The 18,174-nt window shown below is 50.4% G+C and overlaps 1 long non-coding RNA gene across 1 annotated transcript in view; it reads right to left on the bottom strand.

Moving 5' to 3' along the window:
* Positions 1-2,322: 2,322 nt before the first annotated feature.
* LOC132009703 (uncharacterized) overlaps positions 2,323-18,174 on the bottom strand; it is a 43,774-nt gene continuing 27,922 nt past the window's right edge. Inside the window, exons 5-6 of the long non-coding RNA XR_009402042.1 lie at positions 7,583-7,670; positions 2,323-2,595 (exon numbers count right to left, since the gene is read on the bottom strand). This is a non-coding gene — a long non-coding RNA (uncharacterized LOC132009703). The remainder of the gene's footprint in view (positions 2,596-7,582; positions 7,671-18,174) is intronic.

Genomic DNA, 18,174 nt, shown 5'->3' with positions numbered 1-18,174 from the left:
CTCTCTCTGCCTGCCTCTCTGCCTACTTGTGATCTCTCTCTGTCAAATAAATAAATTCTAAAAAAAAAAAAAAAAAAAAAAAAGCCTCAGGGAGAGAGACATGGGGGTGTATGCGCTAAGGGATGTAGAAATAGCACCAACCATATTTGCTTTACTGTAATAGAAAACAAGAGTTTGGACTTGAGCAGATGTGACAGTTGGATTTTACATCAACTTGGCTGGGCGATGGTGCCCAGATATTTGGTCAAACATTATTTGAGAAGTTGCTGAGACAGAACTTTTTTGGGTGAGATTAAGGTTTAAATCAGTGGGCTTTGAGGAAAACAGGCTGCCTTCCATTGTGTGGGTGGGCCTTATCCAATCAGGTGAAAGCCTCAAGAGAACAAAGACTGATGTCCCCAAGCAAGGAGTTCTGCCAGCATACTGCCTTTGGACTCAAACTGCAGCTCTTTCCTGGGTCTCCTGCCTTCTGGCCAACTCTGCAGATGTAGGATTTGCCAGCCTCCATAACTGCAAAAGTCAATTTCTTAAAATAAACCTCTTTCACTGTATACATATAAGAGAAGTCAGAGAAGTCTCCTTTGTGAGTGACTTGCTTTAAATTTAAAACAAAGGAAAGTCAGTTTTGTAAATAAAATAAAAAGGCGTGAAGGGGACCGCCTCTATCATGGTGCCTGGCAATTCTCCATAAGCCACACTTGCAAAGGCTTGAGCTACAGCAAATCAGGTCCCTTTGGTTTCGAGGGTTTTTTTTTGTTTTTTTTTTTTTTTTTTGAGTGTGGGATGCGGGCCTCATGGAGCTTCTCCTTTTGCTTTTCCTGTAAGTAGCTGTTGGAACTTAAAAGTGTTTGGTTGTGTTTTTTGGCCTCACACCCATTCCCCATCTTTCCTGATCTGCTTCTGTTGAGTGTGGGTCGAAATAGTCTAGACCAGGCTTCCCAAACTCCCCCCTCTTCCTCCCTCTGTGTGCTCTCTCTTGCTCTCTCATCTCCTGGCTGGACAGAGAGCATCCTCCCAAGGGCTCGGAGGCCCTAGAGTAGGTGGCATCACAGAACAGAGGGAGACTGGGTTTCCAAGCCAAGCAGAGCTACACACCATGTCAGTGAGAAATAAGTCTGTAACGTATTAAGCCATGGGGTTTGGGGATTGCTTGTCACAGCCACTGGGGTGTACCGATTCTGACTAATATATCATTTAAGCTTGCTTAATCCTCTGAAACAGCCCTCTGAGATAGGTTCCATGGTTATCCCTGATCTATAGTTGAGGAACTGAGGGGGCCAGCCACAGAGAGCGCCAGCCACACAGCCAATGTCACACAGGAAGTGAGAAAGTAGAATTCTAACCAAGACCAGTTGCCTTCACAGCCCTCTCTGACCCTCGGTGGTAACCTGCCAGAAGGTGTGAGTCAGGGCAAAGACAGTTCCCCTCCCTGGCCCTGAATTCCCTCTCCTACACCAGATCTCCTGCTCCCGTGTGTGTGGGGGGGGGAGCGGGGGGCGTGCAGTCAAGCCTTGAGCCTTGTCCTCCCTTTTCTATCAGGGTGAGCTCAGATGTAGCTTGACCTGCCCCTCTTCTTCTCAGAGGAGCCCACCCTGAGATGACATATGAGAAACACGGTACAGGGCTGGCACTTAATAAACTCTCAAGTGTTTGAGATTATTATCGTGGATAGTGGTGGGCACTGGCCAAAAAACAGCTCAGCTCAATGGCTGGACAGGCTCGGTTTCAATCCCACCTTCACCATTTGCTAGCTGTGTGACCTTGGGTAAGTCAGTCCACCTCTCTGTACTTCGGTTTCCCCATCGATAAAATGGGACTAACAATGCTATCGATCTCATAGAGTTATTGCAAGGATGAAGATATAAATAAGATGCTCCAACAGTGCCTGCCCCTGGTGTTAGGTTTTACTGTTGTTCTAGCGCTGTTCCCTATCGGATCCCACCTTCTAGGTCCCTAGAACAGCTGGTTCTCTGACTGGAGCCTCCCCAGGCTGCCCGCTACCTGCAAGACTCCCCCTGCCCTCCCCCTTTCCTGGCTCCTCACTGCTCCTGTCCCAGCCTGGGCTCCTGTGCCATCCCCTCCCCTCTCATTTGCCCCTCAGCCCCAGGGTGACCAGAACCCCTGCCTCGTGGGACAGCTTTCTAGCACTTTCCCCTTTTTAAGAGATTGACTGCAATTTCTATAATAACATCACATTAGCTAGAAATTAATGTCCTCATTAAGACAGCAATTAGGCACATTAGTGCGGCAATAAAAGAGAAGCTTATGAAATAATTGCTGGTTCCAAAATGCCTTTAATTTAGTGTTTTATATTGCGCCGTGTTATTAATTTTTTCCCTCGGCAGAAGATAATAAGAGAAACATTTGAATTGTGGGAAGGTTTAAAATTAAAAAAAAAAAAAATTTAAAGGCAAGCGATGTTGATGCCTTTAGACAGATGATCTTTCTTCTTCCCTAAGCTCCCAGCGGTTCCGGAATCCATCAGATGATGGGAGGGATGGAGGTGGGGGGAGGCCAAGCCTGGGGTCCAGAGGAGCCGGAGCCAGACCGTCTTTGATCCCAGAAGCAAGAGGAGTGGTGCCAGGTTTCTTTTCCCTGGAAGACAAATACCTGTTTGTTTGATTTTTTTTTTTTTCCCAATGGCTTCCATCTCCAGAATTCAAGTACTTTCAGCAAACGTTTCCCCGGTACTGAAGTAGCTCTATCACTAGCATCAGGAGGTTCCCAGCCTGGTGGAGGAGACAGGTGTGTAAATGAGAAAACGCCCCGACAGACTGGGAATAGTGCTATTTTGCAACCAGTAATGAAATCATGGATGGTGAAATCACTGGGGAAAAGGCAGATGAGGGGTATTTTGGTGCCCCCATCTGAAGCCCCGGGGCAACCTTAACATCCCTAAATGTGGCACAGCTGGACATGAGGGGCTCCTCGCGGGAGCAGCAGAAGGACCCAGCACCACCGAGTGTCCTTGTCCCAAATCTAGAATCTTCCCTAGCTGTCTTGTGTTGGGTTCCCTCCAGAAGAGGACCCGAGACAAAGGTTTGAGAGCAGGTGTAGTTTATTTGGGAGGTGACCCTGGGAAGCAGGGGGAGGGGTCTGGGGAAGTGAGACAAGGAAGGGAAGGAGACTGTTGCAGGTAGTGGTAAATGCCATAACAACCACAAAAATTAGAGGAAGGAGTTATGAGGCGCCAGAGGGCGGGATGCCTGTCTTGAGGTAGGAGTGGCCTCTTAAAGGAAGGGATATGTGAGCTGGGACAGAGGAGGTGAAGGAGGGACCCACGTGAAGATCTAGGGGAGGAAGTTCCGGGGTGGGGGTGGGGGGGCGCTTCACAGCAGGCACAGAGACCTGACCTGTGAGTGGGTCCAAGCTTGGAGGGCGTGAGGCTCATCTGATGTGGCTAAAGGAAGTGAGAGCGGGAAAGTGGAGGGGTGTGGCCAGAGATCAGAAACGGAAGGAAGGAGATAGTAACCAAATCCAGGGCTGGAAGATCTGAGTCCAGTTCTGTGAGGAAGGGCAAGTTATGCCTAATGCACCCGTGCATCTGTCAGGCTCTGTGTCGGTTACCTATTACTCTTTACACTGCGTAACAAACAACCCAGGTCCCATGGCTTAGCCAGTCAGCCTTAATGACAGCTCTACTGTCTATGGATCAGTGGGACATTTCTGGTCTTGGCTGGACTCGTCCATGAGTCTTTGGTCAGCTATGGGTCTGGGAAGGACTCTGTTACAAGTTTGGGGCTCTGCTGGCCATATGTTGGTCTAGGATGGCTTCAGCTGGGAGGACAGGGCTATCTCCTTGATGTCCCTCACCCTTCCACCAGCTAACCTGGGCTTGCATCTGGTGACAGAGGCAGGATTTTCGGCGAGCAGAACCGAGCAGCATCTCCTGAGCCCCAGATTCAGAAGCGCCTGGGCACTTCTGTTGCATTGGATGGACCAAAGCAGATAAATCACAAAACTAGCCCAGATTTGAGGGGTACAGAAATAGGCCCCACCTCCTGATGGCTGGAGCTACTCAGTGTGTACAGAGTGTAGACAGTGAGGACATCGAGCTGGATCCTTGTGGCAGTCATTCTACACCAGCTCTGTGACTTATTTGCAAATTTGGATAATCACTCCCTATCCCTCTCTGGTTAATCCCAAGGCATTCTAGGGTTCTTGACTCCAGCTGTAGCCCCTCTAGAATTTCTCTTGCCCAGGTTTGCTCTCTTCAGGTCTCAACAGACCTGTAGCTTATACTGTTGAAAACCCTTAAATTTCTGACACGGCTTGCCTTCTTCCTCTGCTCTGGGGTGTGACTAGAACTGAAATTTGTTACCGAAATAGTTGGCTCTCTTTATAGTGAACCAAGAGTCGGTGTCAGCTACCGCAGGACAGAGGTTAGTCTGTAGGGTACCCCTGAGCAAAGGAGAAAGGGGTACTCACAGCATGGCTTGAGCTCACTCTGTGCCCCCTTGTGCAGTGTCCAACCTGCCCAACCATTCCAGCTTATCCTGATTATGGGATTGGAGAGGAAGAGGGAAGAGAAAAAAGAAGGGGAAAGAAATTCCACTGGGATCCAGGGCATCATTTAACCTTAGCACTCTCAAATGGATGAGGGGCCCAGTGGGGAGCTGCAGCCCATCAAACCAAGAAGGGCAGCTGGACAGGCAGCCTAATCTCTGTGGATCAAGGCTGGACCAGACCCTGTAGAGGAGGAGGGTCAGGAGAAGGGAGAAGAAGAGGTAGGAAAGTCCCAGTTGAACCCACCTATCTACTTCCCCACCCCCCATCCTGTATCCTGAGGAAATCAAGTGCAGCTGGGTTCTTGGTTGCCATAGTGACTGCCACAAAGAATTTTGGGGAGGGGGGGGAAACACCCCGGGGGCATGAAGAAGCAATTCGGGCTCTCAGCTCTGGAAGGCAGGGGGTGGGGAAGAGGAGACTGGGATCAGTATCTCCTGGGGAGGAAAAGCTGAGGGAGCTCTGCCAGGGTAGGTGGTGTCAGGGAGCCTGGAACCTTCTGCGTCTGCTCCCCACTCCCCGCCAGCTATCCGAAAAGATAATGGGGGAAGGCAATCCCAGCTCTGGTGTAGAAGCTTCCAAATCTAAGCCCCGGATTTCGCAAGCCCACCTGGGCGGCGGCCAGGTCCCCACCCACTGTCTGTGGGGGCGGGGCCTCCATAGGATTTTTTTTTTTTTTTTAGATTTCCGATTCAACCTAGTGGTGCCGGCTGGGGGAATCACATGGGCCTGAGACCCCTCAGATTATCCCTCCAACTCAGGAAAGGCCCAGCCTCAGTGCCCAGCCCCTCCCCCACACCCCCCATCCTTCAGGCTGAGATGGAAAGGTCTACATATGCTGGGGTGCGGGGAGGAGGGTGGATTTAAACTCCCAGAGGGACCCTGCAGCCCGCTTTTCCTCCCTCTAGCTTCTCTAAACCTCCAAGAAAGCAGAGAAGGCACAGTGTGGTGGCAGCTGCGTGCTTTTTTTTTTTTTTTAATCTGTTAATAAAACGCAAGTGAATCAAATCCGCTCCAAGGGAAAGGGGGTGGGGGGCGGCGGCCAGGCAGGGGCCATGGTGTTTGCAGAAGTTGGAAATTTAATAAGAAAGGAAAATAAAAATAGCCACGGTGCTGGAGACACAGAGAGAAGGTTGGGAGAAGTCTGCGGGTGTGGGACTCCAGGCTGAGTGGAGACCCTGCAGAGGAGGGACAGGGGGAGGGGCTCTGGAGCATGAGAGTCCCCAGAGTCTGGAGAGGCAAGGGAGGCCCCGCCAGAGGCAAGAGGAAGGAGGGGGCTTGGAGTCCCAGCCAGAGTGGCCCAGTTCCCAGGCAGATCTTCCACAGGGGTAGTAGACCATTGAGGTTGGGGATTGGCGGTCTGAAAGCCTAGGTAAGGAGGTGCAGCTCCTGGCTTCTTGATCTTTGAGCTGGTTGGGAAGGATGGGCACCAGCAGGTCTACCATGAACAGCTGTGCAGGGTGCTCACTGCACAAGAGTGCCGGACAGAAGCCAGAGCAAGGGCTGATGTCCTTCCTCTGTTCCCCCTCACCACACCCTTCACCGGCCCAGAGGAAAAGGTGACTTTTAAGGATCCACAGAAAAGGTGGAAACAACCCAGATGTCCATCAGCAGATAATGGGTGAGCAAATGTGGTCCATCTGTACATTGGAATACTATTAAGCCCTAAAAAGGAGTACTCTGATACTGGCATATGCTCCAGTGTGCACGAAGCTTGAAAACGTCATGCTCAAAGAAGCCAGACACAAAAGATCACACATGATGCTTTTGACGTGAAATGTCCAGAATAAGTAAATTCATAGACACAGAAAGCAGACTGGTGGTCGCCAGAGGCTGGGGGGACAGGGAAAACTGCGGAGTGACTTAATGGGTACAGGTTTCTTTTTGGGGTGATGGGAATGTTCTAGAACCAGGTAGACTTGGTGGCCGCACAACACTGTGAAGGTACTAAATGTCATTGAAGTGTATACTTTAACATGGTCGATTTTATGTTAGGTGAGCTTCACCTCGGGGGGAAAAAAAAAGGAGGGAGGGAGGGAGGAAGGAAGGAATGAAGCAAAGGAAGAAAGAAAAATAGATCATATAAAGATGAGGGAAGACCAGCTGGGGCCCTGCACAGCACTGATCACACCTCCTGTACCCCCAAGAAGCCCAGAATTGCTGACAGGCCCAGAGGAGAATAGCCTCGGAATGCATTCATTTAGTCAACAGATATTTACCAAGCGTTTACTTTCCACCAGCAGCTGTGCATGGTGGTGGAGGAATACACCCCTGCCCTAGGACTGACACTCCAGTGGGGTGGACGGACAGACCCAGCAAGCACCGCCTACTGCGCCTTGGGTGGCCGCACATGCGCACTGTGCAAGCAAAAATCTGGGTGGCGGAGGGCGGCAAGGACACCTCGAGCCAGTTAAACTGGGTGACCTCACTGAGGAGGGGAATTGTGAACCAAGCTCTAAAGTAGGTAAAGAGGAGTCACATGGCCCGTGGTGCAAGAGAATTCCAGGCAGAGGGAACAGCCAGTGCAAAGCATTGAGCTTTATTATCCGAAATGAGTAACACTAAATGTGGGGCGCTCAGCAGTCGTTAAGGTTCTGCGAGAGGCTTTTTAAAAAATGTTCAATTCTGTCTTGGATGAGGCACCAGCTGGAAGATGGCACAGGCACAATCCCCGTAAATGTGCCCCCCACCCAGCCCAAAGTCTTGGATGTCTTTTCTTTTTAAGATTTTATCAGAGAGAGAGGGAGCACAAGCAGGGGGAGTGGCAGGCAGAGGGAGAAGCAGGCTGCCCGCTGAGCAAGGAGCCCAATCTGATCCTAGAACCCTGGGATCGTGATCTGAGTCAAAGGCAGGCACCTAACCCACTGAGCCACCCAGGCGTCCCAAGTCTTAGATGTCTATCAGCAGTTGAAGATGCCCAGTGAATGCTAGGAGCAGGACAGCGATCACAGCAACAAATCCTAGAAAGGACTTCTTAGGTGCCAGATGCTACCATCATACTCAGTCATGTAATCCTCACAGTAAACAGCAGTGACAACAAAAATAACAACAAAAATGACAACAAAAATATTATTACCTCTTGTGCATGGCTGGCTCAGTTGGTGGAGCGAGGGACTCTCGATCTCAGTATTGTAGTTCAAGCCCCGGGTTGGGTGGAGAGAATACTTAAAAAACAAAAACAACAAAAAAAAAAGGGGGCACTTGAGTGGCTCAGTGGGTTAAACCTCTGCCTTCAGCTCAGGTCATGTTCTCGGGGTCCTGGGATCGAGCCTGGCATTGGGCTCTTTGCTAAACAGGAAGCCTGCTTCCTCCTCTCTCTCTGCCTGCCTCTCTGCCTACTTGTGATCTGCCTGTCAAATAAATAAATAAAATCTTAAAAAAAAAAAAACTTTTTAAAAAAGGTTATTATCTCTATTTTCCGGGTCGGGAAACAGCCACAGAGAGATGAAGTGGTTTGCCCACGTTGGCAAGAGGCAGCTGGTGGATCTGAACCCAGGACGGCTTTCCCTGGATCTAGGTGAGCAAGGCCTGTGACTTTCTTCAGAGGCCCCACCCTTCAGGGTCTGGAGGCCTCCAGGTCTGTGTCTGAGTTGCCTCTGGTGCCGGGGCTCACAGCCCAGCCAGCAGAGGGTCCCAGGGGCAGGGGAGTTGGCAGTGACAGGTGATTGATGGTTTAATAGCTTGAGCTGGGACGCGGGCGGTCCTCGCCCACGCCATAGTGGGCAGCCCCTGGCAAGAGGCAGAGATGGGGTAATTCGGTTACCATAAGGACGATGAAAACTCCAGAGAGAGAGAGAGAGATGCGCAGACCAGGGGAGAAATGGGAGCTGGTCTGGCTGGGCTTAGATGGGAGGGAGGAGGCAGCTTCCCAGTCCTGTCGCGGGGTCAGGGCCCTGGCAGCCTCAGCCCCTCGCCAGCCGCAGCTGACTTTCTGTCTTGAGAATGGAGAGGCCTAATGCCAGGAGCGAGAGGCCACAGGGTGCAGTCGGGGCCTCAGAGGAGAGGGCAGCCTGTGCCACCGCCTGAAGGGGTGGGTAGGGGACTAGAGAGGACGGGGGGCGCTAGGTACCCAGGTCGGAAGCCTCCTGTCATCCTTGACTTGATTCCTGTCTCTCTCTCCATGTCCTTTCGTCCACTCACATCCAAACCTTGGACTTCACTTCTCCCACCTCCACGGCCCCACCCGGTCCAGCCCAGCATCGCCCACCTGGACCTGGACCTGCAGCCGCCTCTACCCTGGCCCCCCGCAACCCGGCCTCGCCTGGAGGTCTGTTCCCCCTCAGCCCCCCGGGGGTGCCAGTGAACACCTGAGCTGGGTTGCTGCCCCTCTTCTGTCAGAACTCAGCCGACTCCCCCCCCCTTAGATTGGTTTCCTGGGGCTGCCCTCAGGAATTCCCACCACACACCTGTATCATCTCAGGTTCTGGAACCTAGAGTCTGCTCTAGGTCTCCCTGGGCTGAGATGTCAGCTGATGGCCAAGCTCTAGGGAAAGAGCCCTCATCTCATTCAGTGGCTGGAAGAACTTAGTTCCTTGGGCTTGTAAACCCTGAGGTCCCCATTTTCTTGCTGGATGTCAGCTGAAATGGTGGCCCGCACTTATTGGCTTGTGGCCTCTCCCACCATCTTTGAAACCCGCCGGGAGAGTCCTCATGTGGCACCTCTCTGACCCCCTTTCTGCCTTCCCCCTGTTGCCTTTAAGGATTTGTATTCTTAGATGAGGCCCACCCCATAATCAGGATTATTCCCCCACCCCCGCCATCTGAAGATCCTTACAACCTAATTACATCTGAAAAGTCCTTTTTGCCATGGGAGGGAACATAGTCATAAGTTCTGGGGATTAGGATGTTGACATCTTTGGGGGGGGCATTCCAGCTGCCAACCTCCTCGCTCAGAGCAAAACCCCAAGTCCTCCATCACCTCTCTGTCCTTGTCTCCCCACTTTTTTCCCTTCCTTCCTTCCTGTGACCTGGGCCTCCTCACCAGGCACATTCCTGCCTCAGGGCCTTTGCACAGGCTATTTCCTGGGCCTGGACTATCTCCTCCCAGAAATCTGCAAGTCTCCTCCCTCACCTCCTCCAAGTCCCCCCTCCCATGTCTCTTCCCCAGGAAGCCCTTCTCTCCAGCCTCCCCTCCCTCATTTACAACACCACAAAACCCCTTCACTACTTTCTTTTTCCCCACTGCATTTGCTGCCCTGGGATACCCCAAAGATATTTACTCCGCTTATCTCTTGTCTGGCTCCCACCCAAATGTCTCCTCCACCAGGAAGGTCTCTTGTCTCTGCTGTTCCTTCCTGACTCCGCGGTGCCACCCCATGCTCTGTCCCCGGCACCCAGCAGTTGCTCAATAAATTTTTGTCAGATGGAATGGAGGGCAGGTAGGGCCCCAGTGTGAAGGAAGACCCAGGGTCCAGGGGAAGGCTGTGAGGGAGGAGAGCAAAAGACCTTCTGGAAGGATCCTGGAGTCAAGAGGACACTTTGAGGAAAATGAACCAGCACGAAGCAGGTCTTACTCAAGGGGTGGGATCAAACGGAGTTCTAGTTTGGCTTCCTGCAGCAACTTAATGTGCTTTCACTGGGGAGGAGGGGGGTGGGCAGGGGTGTCAGCTGGATAAACTCTCAGCTTCCCGACTGTTCGACGCATCTCAGATCACAGATGCTCTTGTGGTCGCCTGAAGTCACAAGGCAGCTCAGGCATCAAGACCAGAATGTCCAGATCTGAGCTCAGATTGTGGTTTAGACTTAAATATGCCCGCGCCCCCCCCCCCCGCCTTCCCCAGGGCCTGGTTCTGGGGGCCCAGAGTGGTGCCGGGGCCCATCCTTCCCTCCCTCCCTTCCTCACCTTTCTTGTCACACTTAAAGAAAACCAGAGCTGGACAAATGTTAAAGCGATGAAGATAAATTTTGTTTTTTAAAAACTATTGCAGTAGGGGAAAGAGAGCTCAGTGTAGAACCGGGCTCAGTTCTGATTTACAGCCAAGGAGCAGGGTCGGGGGCAGCAGATGGAAAATTACTAGGAGCAAACATCAGGAGGAAGGGAAGGTTCTAGCTCCACTGACTTAGCAGGATTCTTGCTAAAACTGGATTCTATAAAGAAGGACACGGAGAAGCCCAAGGTTAAGGACCAGTCAACACTCAGGATCTGAGCTCAGGGAGGGAACGGGGAGTGTGGGGGGTCAAGTGGTGGTCCCCAAAAGGACAGGTCCCACATCCTCACTCCTGGAACTTCTATTTGGAAAAAGGGTCTTTGCAGATAGGATTAAGTTAAGAATCCTGGGATGAGATCATCCTGGATCAGCTGAGGAAGTGACTGAGTGTGTCTCTATAAGGGACAGAACACCAGAGGACAGAGACAGCCGTGGGCAGACAGGGGCAAACACAGAAATTACCCCAGTGCAGCCACAAGCCAGGGCGTGCCTGGGGTCACTGGAACTGGAGGCAGCCAGGGAAGATTCTGCTTTAGGGGTGCTGGACGGGCCCACACCTGCAGTTCACATGCTGGCCCCCAGCACTGAGGGAGAGTAAATTCCTACTGTGTTAGTTGAAGTTTGTGGTCCTTTGTTGTGGCAGCCTCAGCACACCAGAGGGCAGCTGGTCCTGGTGGAACTGACTCTGTGGTCAGGAGATGCTGCCTTTCCCAGGCCTACCTGGTGTTCACCGCCCATCCTTCCTTTTGTAAATGTCTTTAAGGAACCCTCCCACCTGGCCCTGCCTCTCCCTTAAGACCTGCTCTCTGCTCAACCGGATTCTCTCCCCCACTGAAACCCATCATATGCTCACAGTCGGAGTCCCAGCACCTCCTCCAGGAAGCCCTCCTGGATGTACCCTGTTGTTTTTGATCTACCAGAGCAGTCACCAGCCCCTTTCTTCTGCCCTCCAGAGGCCATGAGGTCCCCAAAGTCCAGGGGACCCACAGCAGATTTTCCAGGACACCCTGCTGATGTTTTGTCTTTCCTTGGCTTGAGGTGAGGAAGGCACTCTGCTCTGTCCCTTTTCTCTTCATGAGGAGAGACTAAAGCTCACAGTACAGCCTCCTCCGAAGAAAACCTCCTTGTAAAATCCTCTCCAAACCTGCCTTCCTCAAGCCCTTATATCCTGATCAAGCGAGAGTCATAAAACCTATTGTGAGCCATCAACTTTAGAAATCTTGGTTTAGGGGCACGGGGTGGCTCAGTCATTATGTATCTGTCTTCTGCTCAGGTCATGATCCCAGGGTCCTGGGATTGAGCCCCACGTCAGGCTCCCTGCTCAGCGGGGAACCTGCTTCTCCCTCTCCCACTCCCTCTGCTTATGTTGCCTCTCACTGTCTCTCTCTCTGTCAAGTAAATAAATAAAAATCTTAAGAAGAAAAGGAAAAGGAAAGAAAAAAAATCTTGGCCTGATGCTTCTCACTAGTCATCATACCTACTTATTTGGGGTCTAAATGAAAATGTCTTAGCATCCTGTTACTCCAGTAATATCCAATGCTGGGGGCCTCTAATGTTTCTCCCTGAATATTCCCAGTTCTCCACCTTCCAGGCAGATGATGGGTGGCACTTCCTGGTTCCCCTGGAATTGGCTGGAGCCACGTGATGAGTTTTGGCCAATCAACTGCAAGCACAAGTAATGACATCACTGCCAGTTTGGGGGCACTTAATTGCTCATGCAGGACCCTCTGCTCTCTCTCTGCTGCTGTGACTAAGAACATTCCAGATAGTTGCTGCCCCATCAGCCTATATCCTGGCAGGAGGATGACCCACACAGAGGCCCCATGTGGTCCCAAATGGTCATGTAGCATGAGCAAGAGATAAACCTTTAAGTCACTGAGATGTTGGGGTTACCAAAGCCTGGCCCAGCATCTCAGCTAGTGTATTAGCATTCTGTGGTTGCTGTAACAAATTATGGCAAATTTGATGGCTTAACACAGCATTTATTCCCTTACAGTTCTGGAGGTCAGAAGTCTGAAATCAGTTTCACTGGACTGAAATTAGAGTGTGAGTAGGACCCTGCTCCTTTGGGAGGCTTTAGGGGAGACTCTGTTTTCTCGACTTTTCCAGCTGCTAGAACTGCATTGCTGCGTTCCTTGGCTCATGGCCCCTTCCTCCGTCTTCAAAGCCAGCACTGTAGCCTCTTCTAACCTCCCTCTGCTTCCCCCTTTTAAGGACACTTGTGATTGCATTTAGGGGCCTCTCAGATAATCCAGGATAATCTCGCATTTCAAGAGCCTTAACTTAATCCCTTCTGCAAAATCTCCTTTGCCATAGAAAGTCACATTCACAGGTTCCAGAGCTCAAGAACTAATATCTGGGGGAGGGGGGCTTTGTTCCGCCTGGGACAGTGGGTTCACCTAGAAGCAAGGATTCAAATGCAAGTCATTTATTTGGGGAATGGCCCCAGGGAGGAGAGTGAGGAGATGGGAGGCTTGAGCTATGCCAGGAAGCCTGGGCCTGGCCACACCTGAATTTCAGCCCTCTTAGGGTACTGAGAGCACCCTGAGGTTTAGCAGCTTGAGTGACTGCTTTAAAATCTAAATTGGACCTGGTCACTTTCATGATCAGAACCCTCCATTAGCTTCTCAGAAAAAAATCTATGCTCTTCCCCACAGCCTATAAGCCTCTGTCACCTCCCTGCCCTCATCTCTTACCACTGTTGCCCTTTCTCACCTCCCTCTGGCCTCCTCAATGTTTCTCAACACACCAGTCAAGTTCCAGCCACAGGGCCTTTGAATATGCCTTTCCTCCCTCCAGGAAAAATCTGCATGGCTTGCTCTCTCTCTTCACTCAGGTTTCTGCTTGGGGCATGGACTGTCCCCCCATGTCCCTTTTCTTGTCTTTTTTGTAAATAAATAATTTTTTACTGTGATAAAATACAATCCTGAAGTTTACCATTATAACCATTTCCAAGTGCACAACTTGGTAGCATTAAGTATATTCATAATGTTGTGCAACCAGCACCATTGCCTCGTTCCAGAACTTTTCCATCACTCAGTGGAAACCCTATACCCATTAGGTGGTCATGCCCTGTTCTTCCCTCAATTTTCCTTTTTTGTATTGATAGGGCACCTTCATTTTTAAGCTGGGCACATGACCACCCAGGAAAAAGACTTCATTTCCCAACCTTCCTTGAAGCTATGACATGTGACTTTGTTCTGGCCAATAACAGGTGAACAGTAGTGATCTGTGCTCCTTCACCTACCTTCTGGGCGATGCCCTTGAAGGGGAGGAGTGGAGCCTCCCCTGACCTTTCGCCTCCCATTGGCTGGAAAGTGGCCATGCTGGGGAGGCATCTTGGTCCACCAAGAGAGCATGCAACTCTTGATCTTGGGGTCATGAGTTCAAACCCCACGTTGGGTGTAAAGATGACTTAACTTAAAAATGTGTCTCTTGTTTGAGCCACTGTAATGTTGGATTTCTGTTCCAGTGGCCAAAATGATATTGTAACTACCAATTTGGTAATAGAATTTAAAATACCTGGCATTATCTTAGTGGGTGGGCAGCTGGTGAGGATTCACACAGGACAGGCTGGGAAGCTGGTGGCCCTTGTCACGCAGGGACAAAATGGTTAGGTAGCCCATTGCTATAGACTGAATGTGTGTTTTCCTCCAAATTCAGATGGTGAAACCAAATCCCCAACAGGATGGTTAGTGGAGGTGGGGCCTCTTGGGGTGATTAAGTCATGGGGATGGAGTCCTCGCAAATGGGCATCCTCACTGCTCTGCAAAAGAGACCCCAGAAAGCTCGCTTGCCCCTTCCTCCATGTGAGGACACACTGAGAAGACAGCCATCCATGAACCAGGAAGCCGGTCCTCACCAAGTACCAAATCTGCCAGCTCCCTGATCTTGGACTTAGATTCCAGAACCAAGAAATAGGTATCTTTTGTTTATAAGCAACCCAGTCTATTGTAATCTGTTGTAACAGCCCAAGTAGATTAAGCCACCTGGCATCTGTGAGACCCTTGGAGACAGCCTGTAGCTCTAGGTGGCTTAGTCTGTTTGGGTTGTTATGACAGATACAATAGACTGGATCTATTACAGAACACGAGCCTTGCAGCTATGGCTGCCATGCAAGTCAGAAATGACCTATGTCCTTTAAGCCATAATACTTCCCTCCCATCAGCATCCTTTCGGTTCCCGAGATCAGATGGCAAAGTTCTGGATGTCAGACTCAGGTAGTGGAGGAGACTGCTTAGTGAACATACGGGCGGTGAGGGGGACCTGCATGTGGGGGCCGTGTCGCTACAGCAGCCTCACATTTGCCTTAACTAATACCCACAGAAGAAAAATGCTTCCTTCATCAACCGCTATGGGGATTCAAGGAGGAAATCCACATAAAGCCATGAGCATGTGTCTGGCACCTAGAAGACATCCAATAAATGTTCGCTATTTCCCCACCACCTCCGCCTCGGGTTTGGGGAAGAAGATGCCCCTTCCCAAACTGCTGGGGAAGCTCCCTTGCTATGTCTTTTGTTGCCAGGCATGAAACCCAGTCCCCAGACTGGTCTCCTCTGCAACCACAGCTCCTGTCTGGCAGACCCTCTCCCGCAGCTTGCTCCCTGCCTGATTCTGGTAACTCTGTGCCCTCCCCATGCCCCCTCCTCCCCAGTTAGTTCCCTTAAACCTGTCCACCTCACCTCCTGAAATGCTCCTCTGCTAACCCCCAAAGTACACTGCCAGCAGCTGGCTACCAGGGGCCAGGACCAATTTCTTGCAAAACTTTTTATGATCCTCCCCTGACTACTAAGTGGTTAAAAATATCCACTCCGCCCAGGCAATTTTGCTAAGCTGGTGTCAGGGGGAGAAAGGGAGACGAGGGAGAGCTCACAAATGAAGCAAATTGCTGAAAATCGGATTTTTACTGTCTTATCTAGGAGCCACATGAGAGGAGAGGAGATTGCAATTTCTGCCGGAACTTTCTCACATCCCCGCGTCTGGGGCAAGCAAGTGGTGAGAGCGGGAGAGGAGCAGGCTGGAGGAACCTGGGAAGGAGAACAGAAGGAAAGACAGAGGCTGAAGAGGGAGGGAGTAGGAAGGTGGGGTGGGGGGGTGGTGAACAGGAGGAAAGGGGCAATAATTAGGGGCAGCCCTGAGAAAGACTGGGGGCCCCCAGGGTGTTGGATGCCAGACCCCAGCCAGAGGCTCCTGCTGAGGCTGTACTTCTTTTGGAGATCCTTCACACCCACAGAGTCTGATTTTAATTGTCCGGCAGGGACGAGTGTCCTTATAAGGAGGAGAAAGGGAGACAGACATAGGGATAAAGGCCATGTTCCAATGGAGACAGACACTGGAGTGATGTGGCTACAAGCGAAGGAATGCTTGGAGTCCCCAGAAGCTGGAAGAGACAGAGGAAGGTGGCTTTGCAGGTACACCTTGCTTTTGGCCCAGCGATAGTGACTTCAGATTTCTTGCCTCCAGAACTGTGAAAGAGCACTAATATTATTTTAAGCCACTTTGTTTGTGGCTATGGGTCTGTTACAGCAGCCCTAGGCCACCTATCTGTACCTACAACACTGGGCAACTGAAAGGATTAGACGATTGAATATGTACCAAGGGCTTAGAAAAGTGCTTGTCATAGAGTGGGGAGACACTGCAGATTTGTTGAATGGATGAGGAAGTGTTCAGTGAGCTCCTATCATGTGCCAGGTGTTGTGCTAGATGCTGGGGATAAAATGGGAAGCTAGCCCCAACCTGGTCTTTGGGCTCATGACAAATAACACCTAGTTAGGGGACAGATGTGGATCAAATCAACATTCTAGTGAAGTGCAACTACCTAGTGAGGAATGGGCTCCAGAGAAAAGAACCAATTCTCAAAGAGCTTAAACCAGCCAAAACTTGACATAGATGGTGCCAGGGAGAGGTGTGCTAAAGGATGAGTAGGTGTTAAAAAGAGGAAATTGGAGGAGAGGGAGAAACTTTGCAGATGATGATAACCATATGTGCAAGGGACCTGAGGCAGGAAGACGGCTTGGAGCATGTGCAAAATAGTGGGAAGACCAGGGTGGCTGGAAGAGAGGACAGGAAGGGGTAGAGGAGTGCAGTAGGAAGTTGATGCAACGAGCAAAGGTCAAATCACTCAAGACCTTGTGGGCCATATTGTAATTTTTGGCCTTTATTTTAAGAACCATAGAACTATTACAGTCATCCAAGTGGGGTTGATGATGGTTTGGTCTAGAATGGTTGATGGAGATGGAGAGATGTAGGCAAATTCAAGGGATGGCTATAAAGGCAGAGTCCACAAGATCCATTCGGGGAAGTAGAGTTCATGAGACTTGGTGGTAGATTGGATGTGGAGGTCTGGAGAAAGAGGTTTCATATAGACTAGGGCATTGCAGGTCTGAAATGCCTATAAAATATTGAAATGAAATGCTGACAAGGTATTTGGATGAGGCTGTAGTCCTCTGGAATATAAATGTTATGGTCATCATTTATGGTGTATCAGTCAAGACAGGCTGCGTTATGCTGCAGTAACAAATAAGACCAACTTTTTTGGGGCTTCAAACACCGAAGCTTCATTTCTTGCTCATACTACATGGCTGTGATGGGTCAGAAGGGGTTAGGGTGGCAGGGGAGTTGTGGGGAGAAGACGCGGGATGGGGTGCCTGGCTAGCTCAGTTGATGGAGCATGTGACTCTTGATCTCGGGGTCATGAGTTCAAGACCACATTGAGCTTGGAGCTTAATAGGCTTACTAAAATGAGTGAATGAAAGTATGTATGTATGTATGTATGTATGTATGAATGAATGAATGAATGAAAATAAAATGCAATCACAAGATTGCATTTGGGGTGGATATGACTGCCCTCCAGGACCAAGGCTGATAAAGCAGCCACCATCTTGAATGTTGCCAATTGCCATGCCAGAGAGAAAGATTACTCTGGAGGGATCCCTGTTGGCAATGACATGATCCAGCCCAGAAGTGGCACATGTTAGTTCTGCTCAGAATTCATTGGCCAGAATGAATATGGCCCCATTTAACCCCAAAGATGCCAGGAAATGTGATTCCCTGGAAGGGGAGAAAAATATTTGGAGAGCAGCAGTCAGCAGTCATTACTTAACCACATTGGCATGAAAGGTTGGTCTGGAGAACGACGGAGAGCCCCCTCAAATCCAACATTTAATGACCCTATAAAAGTAGGCCTGAGGGAATGCTAAGATTTTTCTGTGCATTGGTCTGGTGGCTGCTACAGGCAGAGGTCAGGCAACCCAGACATAGGCATGCCAGGAACTGAGAGATGAAAACATGGCCAGACTGGAGATCTTTCCTCCAGTAGTCTGATATTCTCCTAGAATCCCATTACATTGGTTAGGTTGAGGCTGGGAAGACAGGCTAGGAAGACAGAAGGCAATCTAGATATTTCAATAGGGACAGATTTAATGCAAGGAATCAGAGCCAGCAAACCCCCTGAGAGGGCTGGGGGGAGTCACACCAACATCCAGGAAAGCAGCAAATACAGGAGCCATAGAGAATCACTGTTGATGCTTGGTGACTCCAAGTGCCTACTCTCAACATCAGAATACACTATTTGTAGGACAATGCCCAGAAAGTGCCAGGCCGATCTCACAGCTGCCATTTGCTTGCCATTGACAGGACAAATGATGGCTCCTGTTTCTCTTCAGCCTAACAAATCTTGCATGAACTCCTCTCAATTGTAGACTCTGCCCCATAGCCCTGTTGACAAGGGAGTCTTAGATAT

Source organism: Mustela nigripes, chromosome 2, assembly GCF_022355385.1.
Source record: "Mustela nigripes isolate SB6536 chromosome 2, MUSNIG.SB6536, whole genome shotgun sequence".
Lineage (NCBI taxonomy): Eukaryota > Metazoa > Chordata > Mammalia > Carnivora > Mustelidae > Mustela > Mustela nigripes.
This window is presented reverse-complemented; position numbering and strand designations above follow the sequence as displayed.